Source organism: Trifolium pratense, linkage group LG6 (genome assembly GCF_020283565.1).
Source record: "Trifolium pratense cultivar HEN17-A07 linkage group LG6, ARS_RC_1.1, whole genome shotgun sequence".
Classification (NCBI taxonomy): Eukaryota; Viridiplantae; Streptophyta; class Magnoliopsida; order Fabales; family Fabaceae; genus Trifolium; species Trifolium pratense.
This window is the reverse complement of record NC_060064.1, coordinates 42,347,721-42,367,640: the sequence shown is the minus strand read 5'-3', so window position 1 is coordinate 42,367,640 and position 19,920 is coordinate 42,347,721. Positions and strand designations below refer to the sequence as shown.

Here is a 19,920-nt window from a genome sequence, read left to right as displayed (position 1 = left end):
TGTATTGTAAAATGGTTTTATGTGTTTACTGAAACCAATATTGTGTTTTTATGGTTTTAAAAATCCTGGAAACCATTATGCTGGTTAAATGGTTTCAGATAGTTATACACTGAAACCATTTGTATTGTACCATTTGTATTGTAAAATGGTTTTACACTAAATGGTTTAATGATTTTTGTAACGACCCAAATTTATTATTCACTATGTAAGTGTTTATTTATTTGGTGACGTGGCTTTTAAGTAAGATAGTAACTTTAAGTTATTTATCGAGAGTTTTAGTTAACGCGCGAGTTAGTGAGAGTTAACGCGAGTAGGGCCAAGCTTTTGGGCTTGAGGCCCATTGGGCCTTGTGAGCTAGGGGGCGCTATTTACCCCTTGAAGTGAGAGAAAGTCCCACTTTTTGGTTGTTCTTGGAGAGAGCTAGAGAGAAGGAAGAGAAGAGGAGAGCTAGGGCAAGTTTGAGCAAGAGATATCAAGAGCAATCGTCGAGCTTTCGTCGGATTAAGGTAAGAGAGTAGATTTCATATTCGTGGGTGATACGAGGAAGGGGAGAATGTCGATTTCTCCTTACCCGAACTTTCTCCACCCCACTTTCGTTTTAGTTTAGATGAGTTTTCTTGATTGAAATCGAATCTAAGGTTCATAACATGTTTAACGTGCTTTTATCATGATGTATGAACAAATTTATTGGATAAAAATGAAGTTTATGGATGATTAAACTCAAGAACTTTGTGTTCTTGAGAGTTTTGAGTAAAAATGTTAAATCTCTACTTTTTCGTAGTAAAAATGGTAGATCGGTGAAATGAACCGTCCTTTTGTGTTTAGATATGTTTGTTACACTTGAATACAAACTCATCTGGGGTTTATAACATGAAAAATGGGATTTTTGGGTGATTTGGAGTGAAAAACGTGAGTTTTGAGCATTCCTAACAGGAACCGTTCGCTACGGCTCGCTAGGAGCCAGTGTCCCACTAGTGTGGTTCGCTACGGCTCGTCAGGCCTTCGCTCAGCGAACAGGTTCGCTACGGATCGCTACGGCTCGCTACGGCTCGCTAAGCCACCGTGACAGCACAACACTTTGCTGTTTTGAAATTTGAATGGCTTTGAGGGTTCTAACATGTTATATTATATATGTTAATTGTTGTAATATACATATATGCTTATAATATGGATAATGAACATATTGTATGAGATTAATTGAGTAACCTTAGAGAATAAATATGATTGTGATGGTCATGAATATGTGTTGGGAATATGACTTAATCTTATGATTTTGTGATGATGTATGCAATTGGATTATGTGTGTGTATCTTGTTTTGGAAGATGATTTTTGATGATGTTTGTTTAAATGTCAAAGAAGTATATTAAGGTGTTAATCAACTTAATAAAGAAGGATATTAGAGTATGTTATTCTAATAAAGAAGTATATCGAATTATGTTATTCGATGAAGACGTATATTAAGGTATAGTGTTATCTTAATAATGACGAAATGTCGGATAGTGTTCCACATTATAAATGACGAGCAAAATGCTAATTGTGTGAGTGTGAATTCATGAATTACATACATGCATTTATGAATTGTTGATGTATATTGGATATTCCAATAAAGACGGATATCGGATTATATTTATCCGATAAAGACGAATATTAGAGGTGAGATACTCTAATAAAGACGATGGTACCACATGCATTAGATATGTCTAGGGGACATAGCATGAAGATTGTGGCATTAGATTGCATTAGGATATGTGTACATTATTTGATATTTGATATGTGACACATATGTTTGGAATATGTGATAATTGTCTATGTGTGTTAGACTTGTTGTATGTGTTGATTGTCCGATGATTATAAATGTAATTGGCTTCAAGTTCTTGAGAATTATGTTTGATATTTGATTATAACTTCTTGTAGTTTATAATTAAATGAGATTGATGAAGTATATGCATGATATATGAATATGCATGAATGTTGATGAAGTGTTTAAGTATAATTTACTTACACTTGTATATTTTGAGTATGTTGTCTAACTCTCTTTTATGTGTTATGTGCTGGACCGTTGGGGGTCCAGATTCACAGGTTTTGTGGTTATCGATGTCGAGTCGTCGACGAAGCTCCGCTCTGATTGTGACACGGGTAAAGGGTGTACTTAGGGTATAGAGTCTTTATGACATTCTTGTATTTATTTGTAAAATTGTATCTTTCGATAAAGAGGATTATTTTGTATAAACAAGCATTTTTACTAATTAACTACATTAGTATTATTTTGGTTGAAGAGTGTAATGCTCGAACCATGACTTTTATAATAACAAACTTTGATTTTTCGCCGCGTATTTTGAAAAAGATTTTGTAAGTTTAAGAGTGCAACCTAAGAGGGGGGTGAATTAGGTTATGAGACTTTTTGTTTATTTTTCGAGATGTTATGGTAATTTTATTTTTCTTGAAGGTTTGTGATGAATATATGAATAAAGTGCAGAAAAATAAAAGTGCAGGGAAAGAGAAAATGGACACATGAGATTTATAGTGGTTCCCCTAATGGTACGTCCACTCTCTTCACACCCCGTGAAGGATTTCACTATAATCTTTATAAAGTGAAACAAGAGAACAATCCTCCCTTTTTCACTCTCTTGCTTCCAACAATCCTGGACAGCAAGGTGATTCCCTACAAAGTGAAACAAGAGAACAATCCTCTCTTTTTCACTCTCTTGCTTCCAACAATCCTGGACAGCAAGGTGATTCCCCTTATAATCTCTACAAAGTGAAACAAGAGAACAATCCTCTCTTTTTCACTCTCTTGCTTCCAACAATCCTGGACAGCAAGGTGTTCACACTAATCTGAATTTTATACAAGAGTTTGAGTACAAGAGAATTTTGATACAACAAAATTCCAATAATTTGTTTTCACTTAATATAACAATTCAGAATGATAAACTCTAAGTGCTCAGGAAACTTTTATCTGATATGAAATTATGTAGAAAAGTTTCGGAGAGTTTTGTGAAAATATTTGCAGAGAATTGTTATCAAAAGTTAATGAAAGTGATTCGTTGTTTTTGAGAAAATTCTGATGTATACTTATATAGAAAATGATACCTCTTTGAAAATATAATTGCAATGATTTGGAAGAGGTATAATAATGAAAAGGTGTGTTTACGTATCAGAATTTTCAAATAGATGCAGAGGTAAATCGATTTCCATTACCAGGGAAATCGATTTCCCTTCCTTTCTTAACGTTAAAAGAAGTTTCAAAATTGCACAGGGTAAATCGATTTCCCTATGTGGTAAATCGATTTACCTGTCAAAAATTCAGCAACAGAGTGTTGGTAAATCAATTTCCCTGTCAAGGTAAATCGATTTCCCTCTTTGAAAAACAACATTTCAGAAACAACAGACTGTAGGTAAATCGATTTCCCTGTTTAGGTAAATCGATTTACCTGCTTAAAAACCTTGAAAAAATTCTAAGTTAAAACCATTTTGGATGGGAATCCTGCAACATTATTATAGTAACTTTAGAAAGGTTTAGATGAAAGTTTGTGAGCACCTAAAGCTTATAACAATGAATTGCATATTGTACCTAAGATTATTCCCCATAACTTGATCAACATCTTCATGTGATAAATTGAATTTCTTCAACCTTGAGCACTTGAACATAATCAATCTTTATCTTCTTTTCACATATTTGTCTTCATCAAAATAACTTTAATCTAGAAGCTTGTCTTCACAGATTTATCATGGTAGAATTTTATTAAATAATGGGTTTGGGTTGTTGGGTTTTGAATGTTGGCTACAATTTTGCAAAAATATCATAAGCCAACTGTTGTACCCAGATGCCGTAGAATGTCTGTACAACATGTGTCTCCAGGAAACAGAACGCGCTATAACTCTGTTTTCATATCTTTGGAAGATTTGATTTACAAATATGATTGTGCTTATCCAGCAAGCTAAAAAACGCGCTTTCTATTGAAAGATATGAAAAATGCGGTTTGTTTTATTTGTTACAAAAATATATTTCAATATTTTTGTTTCAAATCTTTTAGTTGAAGAAATATTTTTTGGAGTAAATCTTTTCTCAAAAATATATTTTTGGGATTGAAGAGTTTGTTGAAGATTTATTTTTCCAGCAAATCTTGCGAGCTGTCATTGAAGATTTGATCAAATAATTCTGAAGATTTAACTTGAAGACCAAGGTTATTGAAGACTATAAATACATAGGACTAAACGATGTATTTTTCAAGTAATCTAAACCGAGTCTACAAAGCGTGAGTTTTAGGGTTTAGAGTGTTTTAATTGTGTGCCTTTCTTGTATCACATTGATGCAAACTTAGGACTGTGTTTAAGTTGTAAGTTGTGTACTTACTCTGAAGCTTTTAAGTAAGGAGGTTGGGTACGATTAAAGATTCAACCTTAAGCTTTCAAGTACGGGTTGTTATCGTTTGTGTCTTTGAAGGGTGACTTCACAATTGGTTTGTTACTGAGTTTAAATCACAGGTTGTGTGATTGAGAGGAAGTGAGAAGGGTCTCATATCTAGAAGTTCCTAGGTAGAAGTTGCATTGGGTAGTGATTAAGTGAGGAGTTGTAAACGGGGGAGTTTAGCTCGGAATTAATACTACTGATAGTGGATTTCCTTCCTGGATTGGTATCCCCCAGATTAGGTGTGTTTACACTGAACTGGGTTAACAAACCTACTGTGTTCTTTATCATTCTGCACTTTATTATTTTGTTAGTCTGCTGCGTTATATACACAAGACAACTGCTGTAGCATCTGTCATAGCACTTGTCCACAACGTGCTAGGAATTTCAATTGGCATCAAAGCAGGCACCCTGTTCTATTTTGGGTTGAAGGTGTGAAAACACAAGAAGGGGGGGGGTTGAATTGTGTTTTAGCCAAGTTAAAACTTTTTCAAAGTTCTTAACTCAACTACAACAGCAGCGGATAAATAACACAATATAACAAGATAAGAGAGAGAGAGAAAGCACACAAGCAATTTATACTGGTTCCTCTCACAAAACGAGAGTAGTCCAATCCCCTTGCACTCCCAAGGGATTTCACTATAATCACACAAGATTACAAATGCTCAAGCACACAAGCAAGAGACTTCACAACTATGCTCAAGCACACAAGCTTAAGACTTCTCACTTAAGCACACAAGCTTAAGACTTCTCAAACTTACAGAGATAATAAAGTTGTTGAATGAATACAACTGCTCTTAAGAGAACCTTAATAAACAAATACAGTGAGAACAGAGTATTTGGACTAAGAGTTAAAAACACTAGTTCAGAGGTTCAGAGCTTGTATTCGCAAATAAGAATTGTTCGAGCGCGTGTAATGATAGTTAATTACTTTGCAACTTGATTCTTCTAATATATATAGGACTGATAAAGAGTCGTTGCAAAGATGACCGTTGATGAAGATAATCTTTTGTCTTCAAGCAACTTGTCTTGATGCAGTTTGGTCGTTTCCAAAACAGAGTAAGAGTTTCAGTAACTTTGACCATGTGCAGAGAAGACTTTCCTTATTCAGCTAAGAAGTCTGGTAACCCACGTTCTCCATTGTGGACAGACAAAATGCAAGTAGCTGTTCTGATCAAGATTGAAAGGTCCTTTTCTTCATTGGTAGGAGAGTTGACCTTCAAATTCGAATCTTCACACCATCCAAGATATACCTCAGAGTTTGATTCTCTTCAGACTTTAGCAAGTTTTGATCTCTTCAACCTCTGAAGTAAGTAACTTCTGAAGATTCTTATCTTCTGAGTTCTTGCGAACTTCTGAGGACTTGTCTTCTGAGCTTTCTTCAGAGGTTGTCTGAAACTAAGTTCTGCACACTTAAATTAAATTTTTAGTCCTTCCAATTGTTTATTAATACTTTGGTATCATCAAAACCTTAATAGATTTAGGGGCAAACATTTTTAAATCAATTTTGTTCCAACAATCTCCCCCTTTTTGATGATGACAAACATAAGTATTAATTGACAATTGTTGTTAAATTAACTTATCATGTTTCTCTTAGGTTTGTGAGGTTTGCAAGCTCCCCCTAAGATTGATACTTCATAAAGCCTTAGCTTTAAGATTTATCCATGATATTTTAATTTAGTATAAGATTAAGTAATTAAAATAAAATTAAATTCCATATTTTTCTTTAGGACGAGAGGTTTGCAAGCTCTCCCCCTAAGTCTTATAAGGTTAAGTTAAAATTGCACTCTTAACTTATCCTTACTAATGAAATTTATTTTCAGTTTAAAATACTCAGTCTCCGCAATAAAACAAATATTTGCTAAACAACTTTAATAACATAACAAACATAAAGCGTGGTTTCGGCTTTTTGAAACATATCAATTAATGCGTAACTACTGCCCCTTTTGTCATTATCAAAAAGTAAAAAAAAAAACAAAAAGTTAGGAAACCAAGACAGTCAAAGATAGGAATTGGTTGTTACGGAGGTGAAATTTATTTCAAAAGCAAAAACCAAAGCGCCAAAAAGTCTATAAAAAGGTTATGGTTAAACAAACTTCTTCACAAAACAAAATCAAACGCAATATACAAAGAAAATAACATAAGAAAGAATGAAGAGATTCAATGCTCGCATCGCAGAGTTCCGTAGAAGAAAGGATGAGGAACGCGAAAGAGAAGAGAAAAAGAAAGAAGAAGACAAGAAACCACAAGAGCCAGAAATAATCATCATATCTTCAGAGTCTGAATCTGAAGAAGATGAAATTGATGCTGATTATGCTGAATTTTTAGCAGGATATGTTCCCGAAGAGGAACAAGAAGAAGAAGAAGAACAAGATCCAGAGCCTATTGAGATTTCTTCAGATGAGTCTGAGATGAAATCTGTGATCTCTTCAGAATCTGAATAGGATTAGATGTTCTTTTTCTTTTGCTAATGTTTTCAAGATCATATTCAGCAATTTGTAATGAAAAGATTTTAATGAAATTCTGCTTGTGTTTCTATGTGTCTTTCTTTTAATGAAAATTGAAAAGGAAAATAAAACAAATAAAAAATGCAAACAAAATAAGCAAAAACATAATAATTATAGACCAATTGTTCAGAGAGTATAACAAAATAAAAAACAGAAATAAAGACAAACAACAACAAAAAAGTGCTTAGAAGCCTAGGGTTTCTTAAGAAAAGCGATGATGGTATCAAATTTGTCATTCAGAGCGTCCACTTTGGAGTCCAGCTTATCCACCTTGGTTCCGTAAAATAGGCCAAAAACATTAAAAACCACTACAAACACTAAAATTGGCCAAAAACCATATAAACGACCTAAAATAGGCCAAAAACCATAAAAACAACTACAAACACCAAAATTGGCCAAAAACCAAATAAACGACCTAAAATAGGCCAAAAACAATTAAAAAAAAAACGACTACAAACACTAAAATTGGCCAAAAACCATATAAACGACCTAAAATAGGCCAAAATCAAAAAAACGACTACGAACACTAAAATTGGCCATAACCCATAAAAACGACTACAAACACTTAAATTGGCCAAAAACTAAAGAACGACCCTAAAATAGGCCAAAATCAAAAAAACGACTACGAACACTAAAATAGGCCATAACCCATAAAAACGACTACAAACACTTAAATTGGCCAAAAACAAAAGAACGTACATAAAATAGGCCAAAAACATTAAAAACCACTACAAACACTAAAATTGGCCAAAAACCATAAAAACGACCTAAAATAGGCCAAAAACCATAAAAACAACTACAAACACCAAAATTGGCCAAAAACCATATAAACGACCTAAAATAGGCTAAAAACAATAAAAAAAAACGACTACAAACACTAAAATTGGCCAAAAACCATATAAACGACCTAAAATAGGCCAAAATCAAAAAAACGACTACGAACACTAAAATTGGCCTTAACCCATAAAAACGACTACAAACACTTAAATTGGCCAAAAACTAAAGAACGACCCTAAAATAGGCCAAAAACATTAAAAACCACTACAAACACTAAAATTGGCCAAAATCCCAAATATCGACCCTAAAATATGCCAAAAACCATAAAAACGACTACAAACAATAAAATAGGCCAAAAAGCATAAAAACGACTACAAACACTAAAATTGGCAAAAAACTATATAAACGACCCTAAAATAGGCCAAAAACATTAAAAACCACTACAAACACTAAAATAGGCCAAAAACCATAAAAACGACTACAAACACAAAAATTGGCCAAAAACCATATAAACGACCTAAAATAGGCCAAAAACATAAAAATGACTACAAACACTAAAAATTGGCCAAAAACCATAAAAACGACTACAAACACTAAAATTGGCCAAAAACCATATAAACGACCTAAAATAGGCCAAAAAGCATAAACACGACTACAAACACTTAAATTGGCAAAAAAACTATATAAACGACTGTAAAATAGGCCAAAAACATTAAAAACCACTACAAACACTAAAATTGGCCAAAAACCCAAATATCGACCCTAAAATATGCCAAAAACCATAAAAACGACTACAAACAATAAAATAGGCCAAAAAGCATAAAAACGACTACAAACACTAAAATTGGCAAAAAACTATATAAACGACCCTAAAATAGGCCAAAAACATTAAAAACCACTACAAACACTAAAATAGGCCAAAAACCATAAAAACGACTACAAACACAAAAATTGGCCAAAAACCATATAAACGACCTAAAATAGGTCAAAAACATAAAAATGACTACAAACACTAAAAATTGGCCAAAAATCATAAAAACGACTACAAACACTTAAATTGGCCAAAAACTAAAGAACGACCCTAAAATAGGCCAAAAACATTAAAAACCACTACAAACACTAAAATTGGCCAAAATCCCAAATATCGACCCTAAAATATGCCAAAAACCATAAAAACGACTACAAACAATAAAATAGGCCAAAAAGCATAAAAACGACTACAAACACTAAAATTGGCAAAAAAACTATATAAACGACCCTAAAATAGGCCAAAAACATTAAAAACCACTACAAACACTAAAATAGGCCAAAAACCATAAAAACGACTACAAACACAAAAATTGGCCAAAAACCATATAAACGACCTAAAATAGGCCAAAAACATAAAAATGACTACAAACACTAAAAATTGGCCAAAAACCATAAAAACGACTACAAACACTAAAATTGGCCAAAAACCATATAAACGACCTAAAATAGGCCAAAATGCATAAACACGACTACAAACACTTAAATTGGCAAAAAAACTATATAAACGACCGTAAAATAGGCCAAAAACATTAAAAACCACTACAAACACTAAAATATGCCAAAAAAACATAAAAATGACTACAAACACTAAAAATTGGCCAAAAACCATAAAAACGACTAAAAACACTAAAATTGGCCAAAATCCATATAAACGACCCTAAAATAGGCCAAAAACCATAAAAACGACTACGAACACTAAAATAGGCCATAACCCATAAAAACGACTACGAACACTAAAATAGGCCATAACCCATAAAAACGACTACAAACACTTAAATTGGTCAAAAACAAAAGAACGTACATAAAATTGGCCAAAAACATTAAAAACCACTACAAACACTAAAATTGGCCAAAAACCATATAAACGACCTACAATAGGCCAAAGACCATAAAAACAACTACAAACACCAAAATTGGCCAAAAACCATATAAACGACCTAAAATAGGCCAAAAACAATAAAAAAAACGACTACAAACACTAAAATTGGCCAAAAACCATATAAACGACCTAAAATAGGCCAAAATCAAAAAAACGACTACGAACACTAAAATTGGCCATAACCCATAAAAACGACTACAAACACTTAAATTGGCCAAAAACTAAAGAACGACCCTAAAATAGGCCAAAAACATTAAAAACCACTACAAACACTAAAATAGGCCAAAAAACATAAAAATGACTACAAACACTAAAAATTGGCCAAAAACCATAAAAACGACTAAAAACACTAAAATTGGCCAAAATCCATATAAACGACCCTAAAATAGGCCAAAAACCATAAAAACGACTACGAACACTAAAATAGGCCATAACCCATAAAAACGACTACAAACACTTAAATTGGCCAAAAACAAAAGAACGTACATAAAATTGGCCAAAAACATTAAAAACCACTACAAACACTAAAATTGGCCAAAAACCATATAAACGACCTACAATAGGCCAAAAACCATAAAAACAACTACAAACACCAAAATTGGCCAAAAACCATATAAACGACCTAAAATAGGCCAAAAACAATAAAAAAAACGACTACAAACACTAAAATTGGCCAAAAACCATATAAACGACCTAAAATAGGCCAAAATAAAAAAAACGACTACGAACACTAAAATTGGCCATAACCCATAAAAACGACTACAAACACTTAAATTGGCCAAAAACTAAAGAACGACCCTAAAATAGGCCAAAAACATTAAAAACCACTACAAACACTAAAATATGCGAAAAAACATAAAAATGACTACAAACACTAAAAATTGGCCAAAAACCATAAAAACGAATAAAAACACTAAAATTGGCCAAAATCCATATAAACGACCCTAAAATAGGCCAAAAACCATAAAAACGACTACGAACACTAAAATAGGCCATAACCCATAAAAACGACTACGAACACTAAAATAGGCCATAACTCATAAAAACGACTACAAACACTTAAATTGGCCAAAAACAAAAGAACGTACATAAAATTGGCCAAAAACATTAAAAACCACTACAAACACTAAAATTGGCCAAAAACCATATAAACGACCTACAATAGGCCAAAAACCATAAAAACAACTACAAACACCAAAATTGGCCAAAAACCATATAAACGACCTAAAATAGGCCAAAAACAATAAAAAAAAACGACTACAAACACTAAAATTGGCCAAAAACCATATAAACGACCTAAAATAGGCCAAAATAAAAAAAACGACTACGAACACTAAAATTGGCCATAACCCATAAAAACGACTACAAACACTTAAATTGGCCAAAAACTAAAGAACGACCCTAAAATAGGCCAAAAACATTAAAAACCACTACAAACACTAAAATAGGCCAAAAAACATAAAAATGACTACAAACACTAAAAATTGGCCAAAAACCATAAAAACGACTAAAAACACTAAAATTATTCAAAATCCATATAAACGACCCTAAAATAGGCCAAAAACCATAAAAACGACTACGAACACTAAAATAGGCCATAACCCATAAAAACGACTACAAACACTTAAATTGGCCAAAAACAAAAGAACGTACATAAAATAGGCCAAAAACATTAAAAACCACTACAAACACTAAAATTGGCCAAAAACCATATAAACGACCTAAAATAGGCCAAAAACCATAAAAACAACTACATGCACCAAAATTGGCCAAAAACCATATAAACGACCTAAAATAGGCCAAAAACAATAAAAAAAACGACTACAAACACTAAAATTGGCCAAAAACCATATAAACGACCTAAAATAGGCCAAAATCAAAAAAAACGACTACGAACACTAAAATTGGCCATAACCCATAAAAACGACTACAAACACTTAAATTGGCCAAAAACTAAAGAACGACCCTAAAATAGGCCAAAAACATTAAAAACCACTACAAACACTAAAATAGGCCAAAAAACATAAAAATGACTACAAACACTAAAAATTGGCCAAAAACCATAAAAACGACTAAAAACACTAAAATTAGCCAAAATCCATATAAACGACCCTAAAATAGGCCAAAACCCATAAAAACGACTACGAACACTAAAATAGGCCATAACCCATAAAAACGACTACGAACACTTAAATTGGCCAAAAACAAAAGAACGTACATAAAATAGGCCAAAAACATTAAAAACCACTACAAACACTAAAATTGGCCAAAAACCATATAAACGACCTAAAATAGGCCAAAAACCATAAAAACAACTACATGCACCAAAATTGGCCAAAAACCATATAAACGACCTAAAATAGGCCAAAAACAATAAAAAAAAGACTACAAACACTAAAATTGGCCAAAAACCATATAAACGACCTAAAATAGGCCAAAATAAAAAAAACGACTACGAACACTAAAATTGGCCATAACCAATAAAAACGACTACAAACACTTAAATTGGCCAAAAACTAAAGAACGACCCTAAAATAGGCCAAAAACATTAAAAACCACTACAAACACTAAAATAGGCCAAAAACCATAAAAACGACTACAAACACAAAAATTGGCCAAAAACCATATAAACGACCTAAAATAGGCCAAAAACATAAAAATGACTACAAACACTAAAAATTGGCCAAAAACCATAAAAACGACTACAAACACTAAAATTGGCCAAAAACCATATAAACGACCTAAAATAGGCCAAAAAGCATAAACACGACTACAAACACTTAAATTGGCAAAAAAAACTATATAAACGACCGTAAAATAGGCCAAAAACATTAAAAACCATTACAAATACTAAAAATTGGCCAAAAACCATAAAAACGACTAAAAACACTAAAATTGGCCAAAATCCATATAAACGACCCTAAAATAGGCCAAAAACCATAAAAACGACTACGAACACTAAAATAGGCCATAACCCATAAAAACGACTACAAAAACTTAAATTGGCCAAAAACAAAAGAACGTACATAAAATAGGCCAAAAACATTAAAAACCACTACAAACACTAAAATTGGCCAAAAACCATATAAACGACTTAAAATAGGCCAAAAACAATAAAAAAAAGACTACAAACACTAAAATTGGCCAAAAACCATATAAACTACCTAAAATAGGCCAAAATAAAAAAAACGACTACGAACACTAAAATTGGCCATAACCAATAAAAACGACTACAAACACTTAAATTGGCCAAAAACTAAAGAACGACCCTAAAATAGGCCAAAAACATTAAAAACCACTACAAACACTAAAATTGGCCAAAATCCCAAATATTGACCCTAAAATATGCCAAAAACCATAAAAACGACTACAAACAATAAAATAGGCCAAAAAGCATAAAAACGACTACAAACACTAAAATTGGCAAAAAACTATATAAACGACCCTAAAATAGGCCAAAAACATTAAAAACCACTACAAACACTAAAATAGGCCAAAAACCATAAAAACGACTACAAACACAAAAATTGGCCAAAAACCATATAAACGACCTAAAATAGGCCAAAAACATAAAAATGACTACAAACACTAAAAATTGGCCAAAAACCATAAAAACGACTACAAACACTAAAATTGGCCAAAAACCATATAAACGACCTAAAATAGGCCAAAAAGCATAAACACGACTACAAACACTTAAATTGGCAAAAAAACTATATAAACGACCGTAAAATAGGCCAAAAACATTAAAAACCACTACAAACACTAAAATTGGCCAAAAACCATATAAACGACCTAAAATAGGCCAAAAACCATTAAAACAACTACAAACACCAAAATTGGCCAAAAACCAAATAAACGACCTAAATTAGGCCAAAAACAATTAAAAAAAAAACGACTACAAACACTAAAATTGGCCAAAAACCATATAAACGACCTAAAATAGGCCAAAATCAAAAAAACGACTACGAACACTAAAATTGGCCATAACCCATAAAAACGACTACAAACACTTAAATTGGCCAAAAACTAAAGAACGACCCTAAAATAGGCCAAAATAAAAAAAATGACTACGAACACTAAAATTGGCCATAACCAATAAAAACGACTACAAACACTTAAATTGGCCAAAAACTAAAGAACGACCCTAAAATAGGCCAAAAACATTAAAAACCACTACAAACACTAAAATTGGCCAAAATCCCAAATATCGACCCTAAAATATGCCAAAAACCATAAAAACGACTACAAACAATAAAATAGGCCAAAAAGCATAAAAACGACTACAAACACTAAAATTGGCAAAAAAACTATATAAACGACCCTAAAATAGGCCAAAAACATTAAAAACCACTACAAACACTAAAATAGGCCAAAAACCATAAAAACGACTACAAACACAAAAATTGGCCAAAAACCATATAAACGACCTAAAATAGGTCAAAAACATAAAAATGACTACAAACACTAAAAATTGGCCAAAAATCATAAAAACGACTACAAACACTAAAATTGGCCAAAAACCATATAAACGACCTAAAATAGCCCAAAAAGCATAAACACGACTACAAACACTTAAATTGGCAAAAAAACTATATAAACGACCGTAAAATAGGCCAAAAACATTAAAAACCACTACAAACACTAAAATAGGCCAAAAAACATAAAAATGACTACAAACACTAAAAATTGGCCAAAAACCATAAAAACGACTAAAAACACTAAAATTGGCCAAAATCCATATAAACGACCTTAAAATAGGCCAAAAACCATAAAAACGACTACGAACACTAAAATAGGCCATAACCCATAAAAACGACTACGAACACTAAAATAGGCCATAACCCATAAAAACGACTACAAACACTTAAATTGGCCAAAAACAAAAGAACGTACATAAAATAGGCCAAAAACATTAAAAACCACTACAAACACTAAAATTGGCGAAAAACCATAAAAACGACCTAAAATAGGCCAAAAACCATAAAAACAACTACAAACACCAAAATTGGCCAAAAACCATATAAACGACCTAAAATAGGCCAAAAACAATAAAAAAAAACGACTACAAACACTAAAATTGGCCAAAAACCATATAAACGACCTAAAATAGGCCAAAATCAAAAAAACGACTACGAACACTAAAATTGGCCTTAACCCATAAAAACGACTACAAACACTTAAATTGGCCAAAAACTAAAGAACGACCCTAAAATAGGCCAAAAACATTAAAAACCACTACAAACACTAAAATTTGCCAAAATCCCAAATATCGACCCTAAAATATGCCAAAAACCATAAAAACGACTACAAACAATAAAATAGGCCAAAAAGCATAAAAACGACTACAAACACTAAAATTGGCAAAAAACTATATAAACGACCCTAAAATAGGCCAAAAACATTAAAAACCACTACAAACACTAAAATAGGCCAAAAACCATAAAAACGACTACAAACACAAAAATTGGCCAAAAACCATATAAACGACCTAAAATAGGCCAAAAACATAAAAATGACTACAAACACTAAAAATTGGCCAAAAACCATAAAAACGACTACAAACACTAAAATTGGCCAAAAACCATATAAACGACCTAAAATAGGCCAAAAAGCATAAACACGACTACAAACACTTAAATTGGCAAAAAAACTATATAAACGACCGTAAAATAGGCCAAAAACATTAAAAACCACTACAAACACTAAAATATGCCAAAAAAACATAAAAATGACTACAAACACTAAAAATTGGCCAAAAACCATAAAAACGACTAAAAACACTAAAATTGGCCAAAATCCATATAAACGACCCTAAAATAGGCCAAAAACCATAAAAACGACTACGAACACTAAAATAGGCCATAACCCATAAAAACGACTACGAACACTAAAATAGGCCATAACCCATAAAAACGACTACAAACACTTAAATTGGCCAAAAACAAAAGAACGTACATAAAATAGGCCAAAAACATTAAAAACCACTACAAACACTAAAATTGGCCAAAAACCATAAAAACGACCTAAAATAGGCCAAAAACCATAAAAACAACTACAAACACCAAAATTGGCCAAAAACCATATAAACGACCTAAAATAGGCCAAAAACAATAAAAAAAAACGACTACAAACACTAAAATTGGCCAAAAACCATATAAACGACCTAAAATAGGCCAAAATCAAAAAAACGACTACGAACACTAAAATTGGCCTTAACCCATAAAAACGACTACAAACACTTAAATTGGCCAAAAACTAAAGAACGACCCTAAAATAGGCCAAAAACATTAAAAACCACTACAAACACTAAAATATGCCAAAAACCATAAAAACGACTACAAACAATAAAATAGGCCAAAAAGCATAAAAACGACTACAAATACTAAAATTGGCAAAAAACTATATAAACGACCCTAAAATAGGCCAAAAACATTAAAAACCACTACAAACACTAAAATAGGCCAAAAACCATAAAAACGACTACAAACACAAAAATTGGCCAAAAACCATATAAACGACCTAAAATAGGCCAAAAACATAAAAATGACTACAAACACTAAAAATTGGCCAAAAACCATAAAAACGACTACAAACACTAAAATTGGCCAAAAACCATATAAACGACCTAAAATAGGCCAAAAAGTATAAACACGACTACAAACACTTAAATTGGCAAAAAAACTATATAAACGACCGTAAAATAGGCCAAAAACATTAAAAACCACTACAAACACTAAAATATGCCAAAAAAACATAAAAATGACTACAAACACTAAAAATTGGCCAAAAACCATAAAAACGACTAAAAACACTAAAATTGGCCAAAATCCATATAAACGACCCTAAAATAGGCCAAAAACCATAAAAACGACTACGAACACTAAAATAGGCCATAACCCATAAAAACGACTACGAACACTAAAATAGGCCATAACCCATAAAAACGACTACAAACACTTAAATTGGCCAAAAACAAAAGAACGTACATAAAATAGGCCAAAAACATTAAAAACCACTACAAACACTAAAATTGGCCAAAAACCATAAAAACGACCTAAAATAGGCCAAAAACCATAAAAACAACTACAAACACCAAAATTGGCCAAAAACCATATAAACGACCTAAAATAGGCCAAAAACAATAAAAAAAAACGACTACAAACACTAAAATTGGCCAAAAACCATATAAACGACCTAAAATAGGCCAAAATCAAAAAAACGACTACGAACACTAAAATTGGCCTTAACCCATAAAAACGACTACAAACACTTAAATTGGCCGAAAACTAAAGAACGACCCTAAAATAGGCCAAAAACATTAAAAACCACTACAAACACTAAAATATGCCAAAAACCATAAAAACGACTACAAACAATAAAATAGGCCAAAAAGCATAAAAACGACTACAAACACTAAAATTGGCAAAAAACTATATAAACGACCCTAAAATAGGCCAAAAACATTAAAAACCACTACAAACACTAAAATAGGCCAAAAACCATAAAAACGACTACAAACACAAAAATTGGCCAAAAACCATATAAACACCTAAAATAGGCCAAAAACATAAAAATGACTACAAACACTAAAAATTGGCCAAAAACCATAAAAACGACTACAAACACTAAAATTGGCCAAAAACCATATAAACAACCTAAAATAGGCCAAAAAGCATAAACACGACTACAAACACTTAAATTGGCAAAAAAACTATATAAACGACCGTAAAATAGGCCAAAAACATTAAAAACCACTACAAACACTAAAATATGCCAAAAAAACATAAACATGACTACAAACACTAAAAATTGGCCAAAAACCATAAAAACGACTAAAAACACTAAAATTGGCCAAAATCCATATAAACGACCCTAAAATAGGCCAAAAACCATAAAAACGACTACGAACACTAAAATAGGCCATAACCCATAAAAACGACTACGAACACTAAAATAGGCCATAACCCATAAAAACGACTACAAACACTTAAATTGGCCAAAAACAAAAGAACGTACATAAAATTGGCCAAAAACATTAAAAACCACTACAAACACTAAAATTGGCCAAAAACCATATAAACGACCTACAATAGGCCAAAAACCATAAAAACAACTACAAACACCAAAATTGGCCAAAAACCATATAAACGACCTAAAATAGGCCAAAAACAATAAAAAAAAACGACTACAAACACTAAAATTGGCCAAAAACCATATAAACGACCTAAAATAGGCCAAAATCAAAAAAACGACTACGAACACTAAAATTGGCCATAACCCATAAAAACGACTACAAACACTTAAATTGGCCAAAAACTAAAGAACGACCCTAAAATAGGCCAAAAACATTAAAAACCACTACAAACACTAAAATAGGCCAAAAAACATAAAAATGACTACAAACACTAAAAATTGGCCAAAAACCATAAAAACGACTAAAAACACTAAAATTGGCCAAAATCCATATAAACGACCCTAAAATAGGCCAAAAACCATAAAAACGACTACGAACACTAAAATAGGCCATAACCCATAAAAACGACTACAAACACTTAAATTGGCCAAAAACAAAAGAACGTACATAAAATAGGCCAAAAACATTAAAAACCACTACAAACACTAAAATTGGCCAAAAACCATAAAAACGACCTAAATTAGGCCAAAAACAATAAAAAAAAACGACTACAAACACTAAAATTGGCCAAAAACCATATAAACGACCTAAAATAGGCCAAAATCAAAAAAACGACTACGAACACTAAAATAGGCCATAACCCATAAAAACGACTACAAACACTTAAATTGGCCAAAAACAAAAGAACGTACATAAAATAGGCCAAAAACATTAAAAACCACTACAAACACTAAAATTGGCCAAAAACCATAAAAACGACCTAAAATAGGCCAAAAACCATAAAAACAACTACAAACACCAAAATTGGCCAAAAACCATATAAACGACCTAAAATAGGCCAAAAACAATAAAAAAAAACGACTACAAACACTAAAATTGGCCAAAAACCATATAAACGACCTAAAATAGGCCAAAATCAAAAAAAAATTGGCGACTACGAACACTAAAATTGGCCTTAACCCATAAAAACGACTACAAACACTTAAATTGGCCAAAAACTAAAGAACGACCCTAAAATAGGCCAAAAACATTAAAAACCACTACAAACACTAAAATTTGCCAAAATCCCAAATATCGACCCTAAAATATGCCAAAAACCATAAAAACGACTACAAACAATAAAATAGGCCAAAAAGCATAAAAACGACTACAAACACTAAAATTGGCAAAAAACTATATAAACGACCCTAAAATAGGCCAAAAACATTAAAAACCACTACAAACACTAAAATAGGCCAAAAACCATAAAAACGACTACAAACACAAAAATTGGCCAAAAACCATATAAACGACCTAAAATAGGCCAAAAACATAAAAATGACTACAAACACTAAAAATTGGCCAAAAACCATAAAAACGACTACAAACACTAAAATTGGCCAAAAACCATATAAACGACCTAAAATAGGCCAAAAAGCATAAACACGACTACAAACACTTAAATTGGCAAAAAAACTATATAAACGACCGTAAAATAGGCCAAAAACATTAAAAACCACTACAAACACTAAAATATGCCAAAAAAACATAAAAATGACTACAAACACTAAAAATTGGCCAAAAACCATAAAAACGACTAAAAACACTAAAATTGGCCAAAATCCATATAAACGACCCTAAAATAGGCCAAAAACCATAAAAACGACTACGAACACTAAAATAGGCCATAACCCATAAAAACGACTACGAACACTAAAATAGGCCATAACCCATAAAAACGACTACAAACACTTAAATTGGCCAAAAACAAAAGAACGTACATAAAATAGGCCAAAAACATTAAAAACCACTACAAACACTAAAATTGGCCAAAAACCATAAAAACGACCTAAAATAGGCCAAAAACCATAAAAACAACTACAAACACCAAAATTGGCCAAAAACCATATAAACGACCTAAAATAGGCCAAAAACAATAAAAAAAAACGACTACAAACACTAAAATTGGCCAAAAACCATATAAACGACCTAAAATAGGCCAAAATAAAAAAAACGACTACGAACACTAAAATTGGCCTTAACCCATAAAAACGACTACAAACACTTAAATTGGCCAAAAACTAAAGAACGACCCTAAAATAGGCCAAAAACATTAAAAACCACTACAAACACTAAAATATGCCAAAAACCATAAAAACGACTACAAACAATAAAATAGGCCAAAAAGCATAAAAACGACTA

At 32.1% G+C, this 19,920-nt stretch overlaps 1 pseudogene; it reads left to right on the top strand.

The window, feature by feature from the left end:
- The first annotated feature begins 6,559 nt into the window (after nt 1-6,559).
- LOC123892298 overlaps nt 6,560-19,920 on the top strand; it is a 15,933-nt pseudogene continuing 2,572 nt past the window's right edge.